This window comes from Azolla caroliniana, unplaced genomic scaffold (genome assembly GCF_043228905.1).
Source record: "Azolla caroliniana isolate FFs.n. ecotype wild unplaced genomic scaffold, voAzoCaro1.0.p SCAF_17, whole genome shotgun sequence".
Taxonomy (NCBI): Eukaryota; Viridiplantae; Streptophyta; class Polypodiopsida; order Salviniales; family Salviniaceae; genus Azolla; species Azolla caroliniana.
The window spans coordinates 4,084,639-4,099,508 of NW_028230452.1; positions in this window are offsets into that span (position 1 = coordinate 4,084,639).

Genomic DNA, 14,870 nt, shown 5'->3' on the forward strand with positions numbered 1-14,870 from the left:
GCATTTAAACCAAAGTCGGCACGCAAAATGGCTATCCACCATTTGATGCTCTCCTCCAAAATACATGGAATCAACATTTTGTTATACGTGTGAGAAATTGTGTTCGTGACAAATTAATATTTGCAAAATATTTCTTATTATCACCAGAGTGTATTTACTGTAATTTCAATCATTGTTATATCGACAGGCTAGAGAGAAATTTATAATATAGCACGATGCAATGTCATTAATGTGCATATGTTGTTAGAAAGACACATATCGATGTTATATTCTAGTATCAACATGGTCCACCAAAGAAATATATGGTGGTGCCTCTTAAGAGAAGTTGATGTTATTTTAAAATGTTTTTGAGGACGAGTTTTGATATTACAAAGATGTCAGGGGGTTAGATCATAGATCCATTTCTAACATATTGCTATAAAAGAGTAATAACTTAAATGACAAACAACTATGCAAGGCTCCACCAATGATTTGCAAGAATCCGTTTAGCTAATAGGATCGAAAACTACACACAATTGTTTGCTTATTGCTTTCTTACACTCTTGTTCCCTTTCTGTTATGATACCATGCATTGCATTTATGTTTTTTCATGGTGAATGGTCTCAAATGACCTCACTCATCTCTTGAAATGCTAGCCTTGTGATGATTTTCTGCTACGGTAATTGAATTTAATCACATATTCATGAAAATATCAAGGAACAACTTTTGAACGCCATGCCTCAATTGTGAGAAACGTCGTAAATATCAATGAGATAATAACTATAAAAAAATAGCAATTAGATGAAAGTTAAAATATGTGTTAAATTTACGTGAAAGCTTTGATGCTAAGTGGCAGCATGTGAATAACTTTCCAATATAATGCACTTCAAAGGCAATACCATATTTGGGTAAAGAAACCAATGCTAACAAAGCTTTCTATACCACACATGTTATTACTATAGAAATATAGAGAGTGTGAATAAGCAATTCGTGTAATGTTGATATGTGAAGCATAAATTTAGAAACTGTTTGCTTGGTTAATATGAGTTATGTTTTAGTTTATCATTTCATCAATGCATCAGCCATATAATGTTGACATCTATTTCTAAAGTTTTTTGTGTTGGATATCAAAGATATGAATGTTGAGAAGCTATATATTTGCTATGGCATACATCATATGTCTCAATTGATAATATGTAGAAACATGTCGCCCAAACCTATAGGGCAAGCGAAGGCAATGTGTTCTATTGGTTTATATCTACCCTTACCAAAATGTAGTAAATGTATGGTGATGAACCCATGTAACAAGACTTTAATCTTTACACTTTTTGTACCTTTATTCAATAAATATCATGTAGTTTATGGCATATCTAAGGCAAACTAATGCCTTCATTCTCTTTGCAAATCAACTATTGGTTGATTGACAATCCTTTTCTCTCAACAAATTCTTTTTCTTGTGGTAGATAAGAAAGCCATCAATTTGGGAGAACTCTAGTGTGATGTACTTTTGTAACAATTTACTCACATCACTCTCATGGCCCTATGACTTAATTGTATTTCATTCACGAGTCTTTCACATTCTATGTTTGAATGTGTTAATGCCACACACACACTTTCTATTTCTATCTCGGTCATTGGCTCAGTCATGCTTAGACCATGATCTATTAATGATCTGATTTAGACCATGATCAATTAATCATCTAGTTGATATTATTCGAGTTTGAATCTAGGGTTGTCATAAACCTCATCATAGTCGTATGGGTTGATTGTATCATACTTAATGATCTCTCTATTTGAGTTATATTTTATCATCCCAATTGGTCTCTTTTTATCATAATGTTTTGTTCATGAGACAATAAAACAACAATTTTTATCTAACAATATTGCCCCCCCCCCCCCCCCCGCACACACACACACACACTCCTCAAACTCTTGTTAATAGTTATACCTCCCACTCCTTTGTGGATGGTATGCTAAAAGCACAAATAATTATATATCTTATGTTCTTTGCCCCCGTTGTCTAAAAATAGTCCGAAATACTCATATATATGAATGTGTACATAGTGTCAATTAAATGTAAATGAGATTGGTCTACACTCCATTTATATTTGATATTGAATTATTGGGGATAATGAGCATGTCACATGACTAAGCAACATCGTTTCTCCTTTGTATTATCTAATGGCATATTCATAGATCTTTAGCTTTCTTGAAGTCGAGAAATAATTAACAAGAATGGTTGGTACAAACGTCAAGATGACAGAGAGCACTTCAATTGGAGGAGATTTTGGTAGGGTTCACAAGGAACATAAATTACGCTAGACAAATCATTTGTCAAGTATTTGCATGTTCCCATGTTAAGCCAACTTGCATTTTCAATAATATGATGATGGAAGTAAATACATAAGAATAGTTTTTTCCCAAACCCCACACCTTGGCAAATCATGGCCATTGAGTGGAATATTGATAAAGCAAATCAAATGATGGATGTCTTTATATGAATGGCAAGAAGATGGTGAGGGCATAACACGAAGAGAAGATAAAGAACTTTACTACTTTTTTGTTGAATACACATGAATGTGTCCCGGTTGCAAATTGTATACAAAATTATGTGCATGTGAAGAAATGTTATGGACTATATTTCAAACAAGCAAGCTTATATATATGTATATATTCTTCTTTGAAAAGGGAGAACAACAAATAGCACAATAAATGACAAGAAAAAACCAACTATAATATGAACTTCAGTGTTTCATAAAGTTGTTAATAGGCACGAAGCTAAGTCATGGACTCATAAGGCATCCCATGGTTTCATGGACTTAGAATTTGAACATACCCCTATGTTGTCTACATCAATAATTATGGACGATTTTAATGTTATTATTGAGCTATGAAGCTAAACGACATGATAAGATAGTTGAAATAGACCATACTTAAAATATGCAATGACTCTCTCTCTCTCTCTCTCTCTCAATTGGTTTTCGCAATATGTTAAAAGATACCTATCTATCTACTTTTCAGAAAATGAAAGATTAGGTTCAATGAAAGTGGTTCCCAAGTTCCCCCATAGATGTATTTGCATTTCATATATGATGGAGAAATGCATCATGCTTTAGTTTAAAGCAGAGGTATCCAAACTAAATAGACTCATTATTAATTTATATCGTAAGGTTGTTGAGAGTGAATGGATAATGAAGAAAATAAAGTGTGCACTAGTATTTGCTTGATCCATTGAACGCCTTCATACATAAAGAGGAAGTCTTAAGATCAATGTGCTTCAACATGAGCCATCAAGTGTGGAAACAAACCATAATATATAAAAAAATTAAGATCACTTGCAACGTAAAGTTGGCCTTTAAAGTACCGAGTTTAAATATATTGAAATATAAAGCTAGCTTTTGAGATTCCATGTGTCTTTAACCATTTACTCAAATCTTCTTTAAACACATTCATTTGCTCTTGTCTACCCATTCTCCCCATTGAACCTCATGTTCTTTTCCAAATTGTTAACATACACACTTTTCCTTACATAGTGTTACTCCCTAGGCCACATATTCTTCATGGCATTGCTTTTTGCAAAGGGGTAGTTGATTCCAACTAGCTCCTCGGTGTTTTATTTTACAAAATGCATTCTTTATTGAACAATTGCATCACCCATAGAAAAGTTTTTTTCTCTTCAATTGTATGGATGTATTTGGAACATGGTTATATTTGTATAACATCCTAACATGGAATCATGTTATTGAAATAATGTGCTTCAAGATCTTATTATTGCAAATATAAGGTTGACAAATATTTTCCAACATATGCACTCAAATCATGAAAATATAAATTTTGAAAAATATGTTTTGGAGTACTTGATCTACCATGATATATTCATAGAGTAACACTAACTTGTTGTTTATATTTGAACCATGCTTTCTAAGGGGAATGGAATGTGTTCGAAATGGTAATCAATAATAACTATAATTTATTCACTTCCTTTTTCGAAGATAGACCATCTCCATCAAACTATTCATGGTGCACGACCTCTCAAAACTAGTGGATACAACTTAGACATTGATATTTTGTTGAAGGGTTGAATCTCTCACATGATTATTTGACTGCAGTTATTTCATAGTGTCATGTTTGTACCTATCTAGCAATGCCTTTTATAAGGACAAATGTCTTAACATTTCTCTCTAATCTTTTTTGATCAATGTATTGAGTCCACTCTCAAATACCGACAAAAGCTTTCAAGTTGTATCAAGATTAAAATAATCATTGAGCTACACAATTAGCATACAATATATTTACACTCACACAAATACAGTTGGTTGGTGCACATTATGCTTTCATACAAACATGGCATCCAATCAATACATATATTGACTTTTGGTATAAGGTGTTTCATATCATGGCGTTGAGTAAATGTCATGTTCTTTAGTAACCCTATAAAGCTTAATGTTTCTTTTTCCAAAAAAAAAACTCCTTCCATTAGTTATAAAATTTTACAAATAAGACTATTATGTACAAATCCCTGTAGGGGCGCGAAAGTCCCATCTTATGTGGATGCCCACTGACTCAAGAAAGGGAGAGGACGACCATTGTTGGATGAAGGCTATTCGTTGTCTTTCGACTCCATCAGAGCCGCCCTTGAGGCCATCATATTGGCTCTTTAGAGTGACTACAATTCCACTCCATATCTCTTGCAGTAACCTTGTTGGATGCACGGTTTGGTTGGAGAAGACCCGTCTACACCTTTGTTTCCATAGAATCCAAAGAGTTATTGGGCTGGCCAATTCCAACCCAACTTGAGATTTGTCATTAAGAGGAGTTGAGTGGACATTGCCGTTGGTGGAGAAAGAAACCTCTTGTGCTTTTATCACCAAAGTCATCCCCTCCTCCTGATGCTCGTATCTGCCAACTGGGGTCTGCCATGATAGCCAACATATATTTCCCCACTTGATTGAGCCTTGCACTTGGCATAATTGCAATAAGCAGCCAACCCCCAACCATATTCGATGGGACCTTGGGCAGTCCCATAGAGCGTGTCGTATTGATTTTATTGCATTTGGGCACTCTACACAATTAGGAGAGCTAAGGTTCCCACGTTGCCATGTTCCCACCGGTAGTGACTTATGTATTAATAGTCATTGGAACGTGGTAATTCGCCTCATGTGTTGTTGTTTCTAGATTTTTTGCAAAACTTGGTGATAATTGTGTGAGGAACTTGAAATGTGTGCCAGACCTTTGCAGCAACCGATTCTTGGGCGGTTTGAGCAGCTAGAATGTGGCGACCCAATCTCGTTGTGAATTGGAAGAAAGGGATGGGTTTGCTTCCTTGCCCCGCGTAAGGATCATGCCATGTCCATTGCAAAGGGTCCCAACTAACCTTACGTAGCCATGTGTTTTCATGAGTACATATGTGCCAATCGGGTTGTACTTTGATCAGATCAGGATCTACAATCCATTTATGACTAGTATACGCGAGTACTCGAATTGCGTTATTCTGTGTTGGTGTCTCAGTGTCTCGCAATTCAGAGCCTTTGATCATGTCTGGTGTTCCCCTACCTTGCGGGATCAGAGATCCCTCCTCCTCGTAGCCTATCCATTTCTCCATTGTCGTCCTTTGAGTAGCAACTTCCCTAATCAGTAGAGCGTTAATGATTTCCAATCTCATAGTCCATCCGCCCCTGATTCCATGGAGTATGTTGGCTTGATCTTGTAGTGACAGTGACATAAACCGTCTCCAACATTTTATACTTTTTCCTAGACCTTCTGCAATGTATCCCATGACAACCCCTTACGTAATCCCAATAGTTGATTAGATTCATCCTTGATACATGGGTTCCATAGGATACGTTGACTGAGCCAGGTAGGTTCGGAACTCGGTTGATCGCACTTGAGCCCTCGTCTAATTTCATACCATGCCTTCCACATGGATGCACTGAATCTATCCTCCAATTGGCGGGAGAAACTAGGTTTGAGATCCATGTTTAGAATCCATCCCGTTTGGGGGGCCCAATTGACCCCTTTTCGTGGCCTAAAGTAAGCGAAACGTAACCCCAGTAGCATTTTCCAATAGTCATTTCCTGGTTGGAGTCCTCGCACCACAAATTTGGCAAGTAAGGCTTTTGATTGTGAAAGGGGATCAATAAGACCCAATCCCCCTCTCGACTTAGGCATTGTGAGTAATGGCCACACCACCTTGGCGTGAGTTACCAGACCAAATGTCGTTGCGGTCCAGCCGTTGAATCTGATGTATACTTTCCTTGGAGATTGTCTGACATGATAGACTGTAGCATGTTGTTGCGAGTAGTACCTAGTTTGCCACTATGATGTGACCTGCTAGCAACAGTTTTTTCGATCTCCAATGTATCAACTTTTGTCGAATGGAATGAATAACGGGTGCAATCATAGTCTCCGGCAGTATGTTGAAACCAATTTGGAAACCCAAATATTTGGTGCTTGCTCCTTGATTGATCCATTTGAAAGCGGGATGTGGGTGCCACGCTGGATGTGTTTCATGAGAAAGCCATATTGCGCAGGATTTGTGCCAATTGATCATGGCATTGGATCTCTTGCAAAATACGGCTAACCCACTTTCTAGCTTTTGGAGGTTTTCCAAGTCCCCTTGCAGGTAGACCATTGTGTCATCTGCAAATTCTATATCCAGGATGCTTTGGTGAGAATGAGGTACAGGAAGACCACGTAGGTTGAGATGCCGTGAGTTGAGAAAGCAAGAGAGTGCTTCGGCGTATAATAGAAATAAGGATGGAGCTAGTGGGCATCCCTGTCGTATAGATCGGGATATTCGGAAAAAGGGGCCCCTTTCACTTGCCAGTGAAACGCAACTGCTGTCGTTTTTATAAAATCTTGCAAAGCCTTTGATCCATGTCTCTTGAAAGCTGAATTTCCCCATCACACTTTCTAGAAAGTTCCAACATACCCTGTCATATGCTTTCTCAAAATCTAGTAGCACCACCGCTACCTTGTTGTTGGTATGCTTGACAAGGGCTACTGCTTCCCAGAATGAGAAGAGGTTGTCTAGGATGCTTCGATTTCTAATGAAACCTGTCTGGGACGGATGAATGAGTTGAGGAAGAAGTGGTGTTAAACGACGTGCCACGATTTTTGCAAGCAACTTATAGACAGTATTGAGAAGAGTTATGGGCCGCCACTTACTAATGTTGTTGGCACTCCCACCACTTTTAGGAGTGAGATGTATCATCCCCTGTCCAAATTCCTGTCATGAACAGTACTGAGACAGAGAAGGAATTAGTACTAAACGAAGGATTAATACTATGAGAGGTGTGGAACTTCTTCGAGAGAAGGAAGAAGTGAGCGAGACAGAGAGAAAGAGAGAGAGAGAGAGAGAGAGAGAGAGAGAGAGAGAGAGAGAGAGAGAGAGAGAGAGTGAGTGTGTGTGTGTGTGATGATAAGAAAGATATGTATTATATGAAGAGAATATACAATGGTGGCTAAAAAGCTTAAGACTGGCGTTGAACCAATTTGGTTCAACATAATGCCTAGTGCCCTCTTTTATAGTGTTTTCAGGAGTAATCCTGAAGCTTCTAGAATGTTCCAGAGAAATTTGGAATATAAACTAATTTCCTATAATAAAATGTAAATGAAAATAATATCCTACGTATTACAATAGATGCTCTAATGGTCAAGAGCTCGACCCATATAACCTAAGGTCATGGGTTCGAGTCTTGCCATATCATGACACTATCCCCCCTTTAAAACGACGAGTGTCACGAGTCGTCTTGGATTGAGGACCCGGTTTGTGTGGATATTGACGATGGAAGTCTTCAAGAAGAGCACGAGCATTGGTTACATTCTCGATCGGTTCCTAAGTACGTTCGCTGGGGCTATAGCCTAGCCAATCGACTAGATAATAGAGCTTGTTGCGAACAATCTTGGAATCAAGGATGGCGGCAACCTCGTACTCCGGCCCATCTTCAAGCTCGATCGGGGGTGGAGGTTGGATAAGATGTCCTGGGATGGTGCTCTCGTGGTAGGGTTCGAGAAGAGAACTATGAAACACCGGATGTATCCGAAGTTGAGGAGGTAGATTGAGACGAAAAGCGACATCATTAATCTTTCCAATAATACGGAAAGGACCTAATCGCCGATAATCCAATTTCTCACATGGGCGAGTAGTCTTGATGTGTCGTCGTAGCAGCCACACCCGATCTCCAATATTAAAACTGGATGGAAGTCGATGACGATCCGCGTAGACCTTGTGTGTTTGTTGAGCTTGCTGGAGATGAGTAGATAAATCCGCTTGTATCTTGCGTAACCGCTCCAAATGATCCTCCGTGCACGGATTTGTGGACACCTCTGGGGTTTCAAGTACACTCCACCGGGGGTGACATCCCGTATAAGCATAAAATGGCGTAACTTTAGTGGATGCGTGGATAGAGTTGTTATAGGCAAATTCGGCGAAGTGGAGAATATCTGCCCAGTCGTCCTGATGATAGCTGAGAAAGCACCGCAGATACTGCTCCAGCGTTTGATTTGTTCGTTCAGCTTGGCCGTCGGTTTGTGGGTGGTAGCCGGAGGAGAGGTTACAAGTGACCTTGAGCATGTTAAAAAGGTGCTTCCAGAATTTTGACACGAACTGGGGTCCACGGTCGCTGATGATACTATCGGGAAGTCCATGATGCCGACATACTTCACGCATGACAATTTTGGCAGTGTCTTCACTGGAGATCTCCTTTAAAGTACATGGCAAGAAATGAGCCATCTTCGTATATCGATCGACCACCGTTAGAATCGCATTGAACCCCTTAGAGACAGGAAGATCTGTGATGAAGTCTAGAGCAATGGATTGCCATGGCTTGCTTGGTATTGGTAATTGTTCTAATAAACCATATGGATGATGCCTTGGTATTTTCACTCTGCAACATGTATCACAAGTCCGAACAAAATCCTCGACAAATTGTCGCATACAGAGCCACCAGAATGATCGTTGTACTAAATGTAATGTTTTAGTACTACCAAAATGCCCAACTGTATATGTGTCATGACAGTTTTGTACTACTCGAAGGCGGCAAGAACCATTAGGAACATACAAAAGTTCTTTAAAGAAGAGTAATCCATCATGGTATTTGAATTGCCGATACTCCGTACCTGGTGGTTGCGACTGTGAACACGACGCTCGAGAGGGATCAATTTGTGCTAGTATAGCTTGGGCGAACGCATCTATCTTCAAGTCTTCACGTATGGTATCAATAACGCAGGAATCCATAGGCATGTCAAAGATCTGTGTTGCTTGTAGTCGTGCCGGTCCCAAGATGACTTGTTTTTGGTTATCGAAAGCTGGCTCGCCGGGACGGGGTGCTAGATACGAACGCCGTGATAATGCATCTGCCTTCCCTTGGTGCCTCCCCGGACGATATGTAATTTTGAAGTCGAAACGCGTTGTCGTGAAGAAAACCGTCCATAGGCGGAATCGGCGCACCAAGGCGTGGGAACCGGTTCTTCACGCGCGCACGCTCCAAGTTGTACATAAAAGAGAATTAGGAGGATAATCGGCAGGAACGGGCCCTAACACAAGTGGAGGCAAAGACCGCGCGAACAGTCTTTTCGGTCGCGCGCGCGAGCTAAGGACCTGCACGAGTCGGCGGCGTAACTACGCGGATGCGTGAAGAACGGAGCGGATCCCTGTCCAAAAGGGACAGGGAATAAAGCTGACATGACGGCCTGCTCGTCGGCCTATATAAGGAGCAGGAAAGAGCTGTTGCAGGCATCTCGCAGAGAGGACGAAGTGCTGTCGGACCGTTTTCTGGACGCTTCTCTCTCTGTTTCCTTCCTTCTTGAGCTCCATAGCTTTTCTATGCAGGGTTCCGAGGAGGCTCGCGCTGTTTCGAGGAACGCCCGAGTGCTTCCGGCAGCACCTCCGACCTGCTACCCCTTTGTGCGTCGAAGCGAACAGGCATCGGCATCTGTTCGCCGGCCTGTTCGGTTGTAGCCAACCTGTGCCCCATCGAGGGTTGTAGTCGTGTTAGCCATTTTGGTTAATATACATATTTAGTCATTCGCATCTGTCTGTGTCGGTGTCTGTCCGCGTTCTCCGTGCTGAAGGGCCGTGTCCCTGTGTATCCCCGGTCCTGCGTGGCCGGTTCTCTCTCTTTCTCCTCCCTCGCTTGCTCTTTGGTTCGAGACCCCCGCGGTCCCGCCTCGTTTCCACGCGCACTTGCGTAAAATCTCGACATCTTTGGTGAACCCGACGTGAAAGAGGCGGCAGAAGAGCAGAAGATGAGGGGGTCGGATCTTGCAAAGGCCATGGCTTCGGCCGTGGACCGGATTGTAAACGCGCGCGAGGGCACCGGTGCCCTCGACAGAGCCATTGAGGCGGTCGTCGGCACGATCGGCCGGTTCGATGGGAAGGATGCCACGAAGTATTTGGCGTCCTACGGTGCAGAGATGCTGATGCGGGACATTCCAGAAGAAAGGCGTCTTGCCGGATTTCCCCGAGTGGCGATGCCGAGCATCCATGCGGAGGTGCTCGAGGTGCGGGCGGAGAGCCGTTCCTGGGAGGAGTTCGAAGGTCGGCTCCTAGAGAAATACGGGCTGGACGACGCGCTCCGGCTTTCGAAGCGAAGGTTCATGGAATGGGTGGAGTCCCCGGGGAAGGGAAGAAACGCGTCGGCACTCCTCCGGGAGTTCGAGGAAAACTTTGCGCGCCTTTCGGCGCTCGACCGAACCATCCTGGACACGAGCCGGGTCTTGCTGTTTGTCAAGTCGGTCGATGAGCGGGATCGGGAGCAAGTGAGCCTCTTGCTGGAAACCGAAGACGGGCTCACTACCGACTGGGCGGCTGTCAAGAAAGTCTGTGGCCGTTTCGACAAACGGCGAGAATGGGCGGATAACGGGGCAACCGGGTCGGGCTCGGTCGCAGCAAGGAAGCTCGAACCAACGCCACAGGTGCGAAAGGAAGAGACCCGAGAGTGGCTGGAAACCGGTTCGGCTTCGACCGGCGTAGTCAGAGGCTCAACCGGAGGAGCGGCGCTGGAGGAATTGACGAGGGCGATAAAGGACCTCCAAATCGCGCAAGCCCGGAGGGAAGGTGGCGAACCGGCTCGTGACCGACGGCCGGCGGCAGGAAACAGGTGCATGTGGTGCGATGAAGTCGGCCACATTCGGAAGGACTGCGGCGACTTCGCGGAGGCGCTGAGGAACAGGGTGGTGTACCTGTGGGAAGGACGGGTGCATGCCAGCGACACCCGAAGGGCCCTGAGCCGAAACGACGGGCGAGGTGGTATGAAAAGGTTGATGGAAGAGGCGGCGGCCCGACATGCGGAAACCGTCCACTACTCGGCGTCGGCCGGCATTCGAGTCGGGGGCGTCGAGGCCCGAAGGGAAAGCAAAGCCGGATTCTGGCCGACGATGCTGGAAGGCCTTGCCGGTGCAAGGCTTAAAAGGGAGGAATCGGACCGTGCGGAGAAACGGGTACGGGAGATGACCGGGTGGAGCGACCCGGTCGAGGAAAAGACGGGCTTCGTGGAAGCCGCTTGCCAGAACTACGAGGCGCTGGTAGAAGAGAAGCGGGTGGGGAAACCCGGGACGACCGGGCCCTCACAACGATACGAGACCCGGTCCGGGCCACGACGGGACGAAGCCGGCGGGGCCGGTACGCAAGATAAACCCCAGAAGGGCGGGTACCGTCTGGGGACGGAGATAGAAAGGACCACGGACTTACGAAAGGTCCTGGAGGAACGGATCCTCGACAGCAAGGTGGAGCTGTCGTTACGAGAGGTGCTGGGAATCACCAAGAAGGAGTTCCACGACTCCATCGTGGACTTGGTGAAATGGAAGAGGCTGTCAACGGAGACAGAACCGGAAAGACCGGTGGAAGTGCGGACGACGCACCTAGACGACATGGCGCTGGGAGACGAGTGGGCGGAAAGCCACTATTCGAGACCACACTGGGCCCGAGCGACCACGGAAACCCCGATGAAGATCGGCGATGTCCAGGAACCGGTGATAGCTTTGGTGGACCACGGATCGGAGATCAATTTGATGTCCATGGACTTCTATAAGAAGGGCAAATGGCCGATCAACACCAAGCACGGGTGGAAAATAAGGGCAGCAACGCGCGCCACCGAGGAACTGCACGGGGCCTGTCCGAATGTGCGAGTCAAGATCGGCGACGTCGAGATTGACCAGCACTTCTTCGTGCAGGAGACGTCTTCGCATCCGGTCATATTGGGAGAGCCGTACATCACGGCGGCGCGAATGGAGACCAAGGTGCTGGACAATGGTTCGGCCTACGCGAGGGTCAAAAGCCAAGACGGGCGCCATTCGGTCCAGTTTCTGACGGTACGGCCGAACCACGAACGTAACCGCGACTCCCTCGGTTCCGAAAACCGAGAGGATTTTTAGAGAGGACTGCCAAGGCGTGGGGCCGCGACAGTCCGGATGCTCCGGGAAAACCCCACATCTGTTCGATAAAACCGTGTACAATAGGTAGGAAATTTTGCTTCTCCGACAGCGGAGCATGTACGATGGTCGGCATCGCCGGCCGAGAGAAAACAAAGACGGAGGGGAGACTTCGAGCGTGCGGAGTTCTCGGCCCTGACGAAGAAATCAGTGGCGCCGTGGAGGCGGTCTCCTTCGATGACACCTTGGGAATGCTGGGGAAGGTAGTCGAAGAAGACCTTAACGAAGACCGGACGATACCGGTATGTTCCGAAGAAATGTACGAAGTCATCGCGGACTTTGGTCGGGGGCTCGAGTCGGATCGGACGGCCCGAGTAAGCACCAAGTACAAGACTATGGACCGGAAGGTAAGGCCAGTCGCGGTACCGTTACCGGAGGGCAGCGAGTCGCGAATCAAAGGGGTTGCATCGGACCCCAGCTTACGAGATCCGGCCTGTATAGGGCACACCTTCAACCAACGAGACGCTCCGGGAGCTCAAAATCGGTGGGGGCGGGTTCCTACTACCGGCGGAGGAAGACCGGTTTCGGAGAATGCTCGGAAGGCACGGGAAAGCCTTCGCATTCTCACCGGAGGAAATCGGGTGCGTAGACCCGACGATCGTAGAGCCAATGGTGATATTCACGGTACCGCATGTACCGTGGAATCTCAAGCCAATTCCGGTTCCGAGAGCTCACGTCCCGAAGTTGATGGAGCTGTTGAAGCAGAAAGTTGATATGGGCATTCTCGAGCCGTCGAGCGCCCCGTATTCAAACCGATGGTTTACCGTACCAAAGAAAAACGGATCGTTGCGCTTCATTCAGGACCTGCAGCCGGTCAATAGAGTGACCATTCGGAACGCAGGGATCGGACCGACCATAGACGAGTTCGCGGAGGCCTTCGCCGGAAGATCGATTTACTCGGTCGGTGATCTGTACTCAGGGTACGACCAGTTCCAGCTAGCCGTGGAGAGCAGAGACATTACGACGATGCGAACTCCCCTCGGTCTAGTGCGGATGTGTACGCTGCCACAAGGAGGGACCAACTCGGTGGCCCACATGGTGAATGCAATGAACAAGGTGCTGAGGGACTGCATCCCGGACATCACCATGCCGTTTCTGGACGACATCCCGATTAAGGGATGCCCGGTAGAAGAGAAGGACGAGACGATCGGGCCGGACGGATGCCGGCGATTCGTGGTGACGCACATCGACGACTGCGAGAAGGTGTTGCAAAGGCTAGAGGATGCGAGGCTCACCTTCTCGGGGGAGAAGTCAGCCTTCGGGCAGTCGGAAATCATGGTGGTCGGACATTTATGTGGACCATATGGCCGGAAACCGTCTCCGGCAAAGGTAGAAGCCATCTCCGCGATGAAGCCTGATTGCAGCTCGGTCACGGAAGTACGAAGATTCTTGGGAGCATGCGCCTTCTACCACATATGGATCCCGCATTATGCGCACGTCGCGGAGCCGCTGTACGGATTATTGAAGAAAGGGCGAAGATTCGAATGGCTAGACAAGCACACGGAGTCGGTCCAGAAGTTGAAGGAGGCTCTTTCGGCAGCACCGGCGCTCCGAAAGGCCGTCTACAAGAAGGGCACCCCAGTGTACATAACGGTTGACACGAGTCCGACCGGAATCGGGTGGGTCGTCAACCAAGAAGACGAGGACGGCAATCGGTTTCCGATCCGATTCGGCGCGAAGGTCCTCAGTGAGCGGCAGCGAGGATACGCCCAGGTTAAACGCGAACTCTGGGGTATCGTTTCGGCGGTGAAGGCCGACAAGGACTATCTGATCGGGACAGAGGTAATCATAGAGACGGATTGCATGCCGATTCTCGGCATGGTTTCCGGATGCGCGACGCCGGACCTGGCAATGCTCAGGTGGATAGCGTACATCAAGTCCCTGGACCCGGAAATACGACACATTTCCGGGAAAGACAACGCCATGGCCGACATGCTTTCAAGGGCGAGATTCGATGACGAGGGCGGCATGGTTTCGGAGGACGAAGAGGTCGGCGTGGACTTCTTCGAGGCAGCATACGTAACAACCGGCAGGACGAGCACTCCGGCGCTTAACGACTTTGACGCGAGCAAGTACGACGGGGAGTGGCTGCAGATCGGCGGGTTCTTGAGGACAATGGCGCCGGATGCGTCATGGACGAAAGACGAGGCCAACCGGATCCGGAAGAAAGCGTACCGGTTCTTTCTCCGGGATGGCTATCTATGGAAGCACCCGAAGAAGAGGGACGGCGCTCCGCTCCGGGTGGTGGCGATGAAGGAAGAACAGGAGGAGCTGCTGACGGCCTACCACGACAGCCCTTGGACCGGGCACCGTGGAACTTGGGCCACGTTCGAGAAGATAAAGGAGAAGTACTGGTGGCCGGGACTGTACCGGGACGTGCATCGATTCGTGACAACTTGCGAGAGCTGTCAGATGCACTCCGTGATCCGACACCGGGACGAGCTTCGCCCTACGTACCC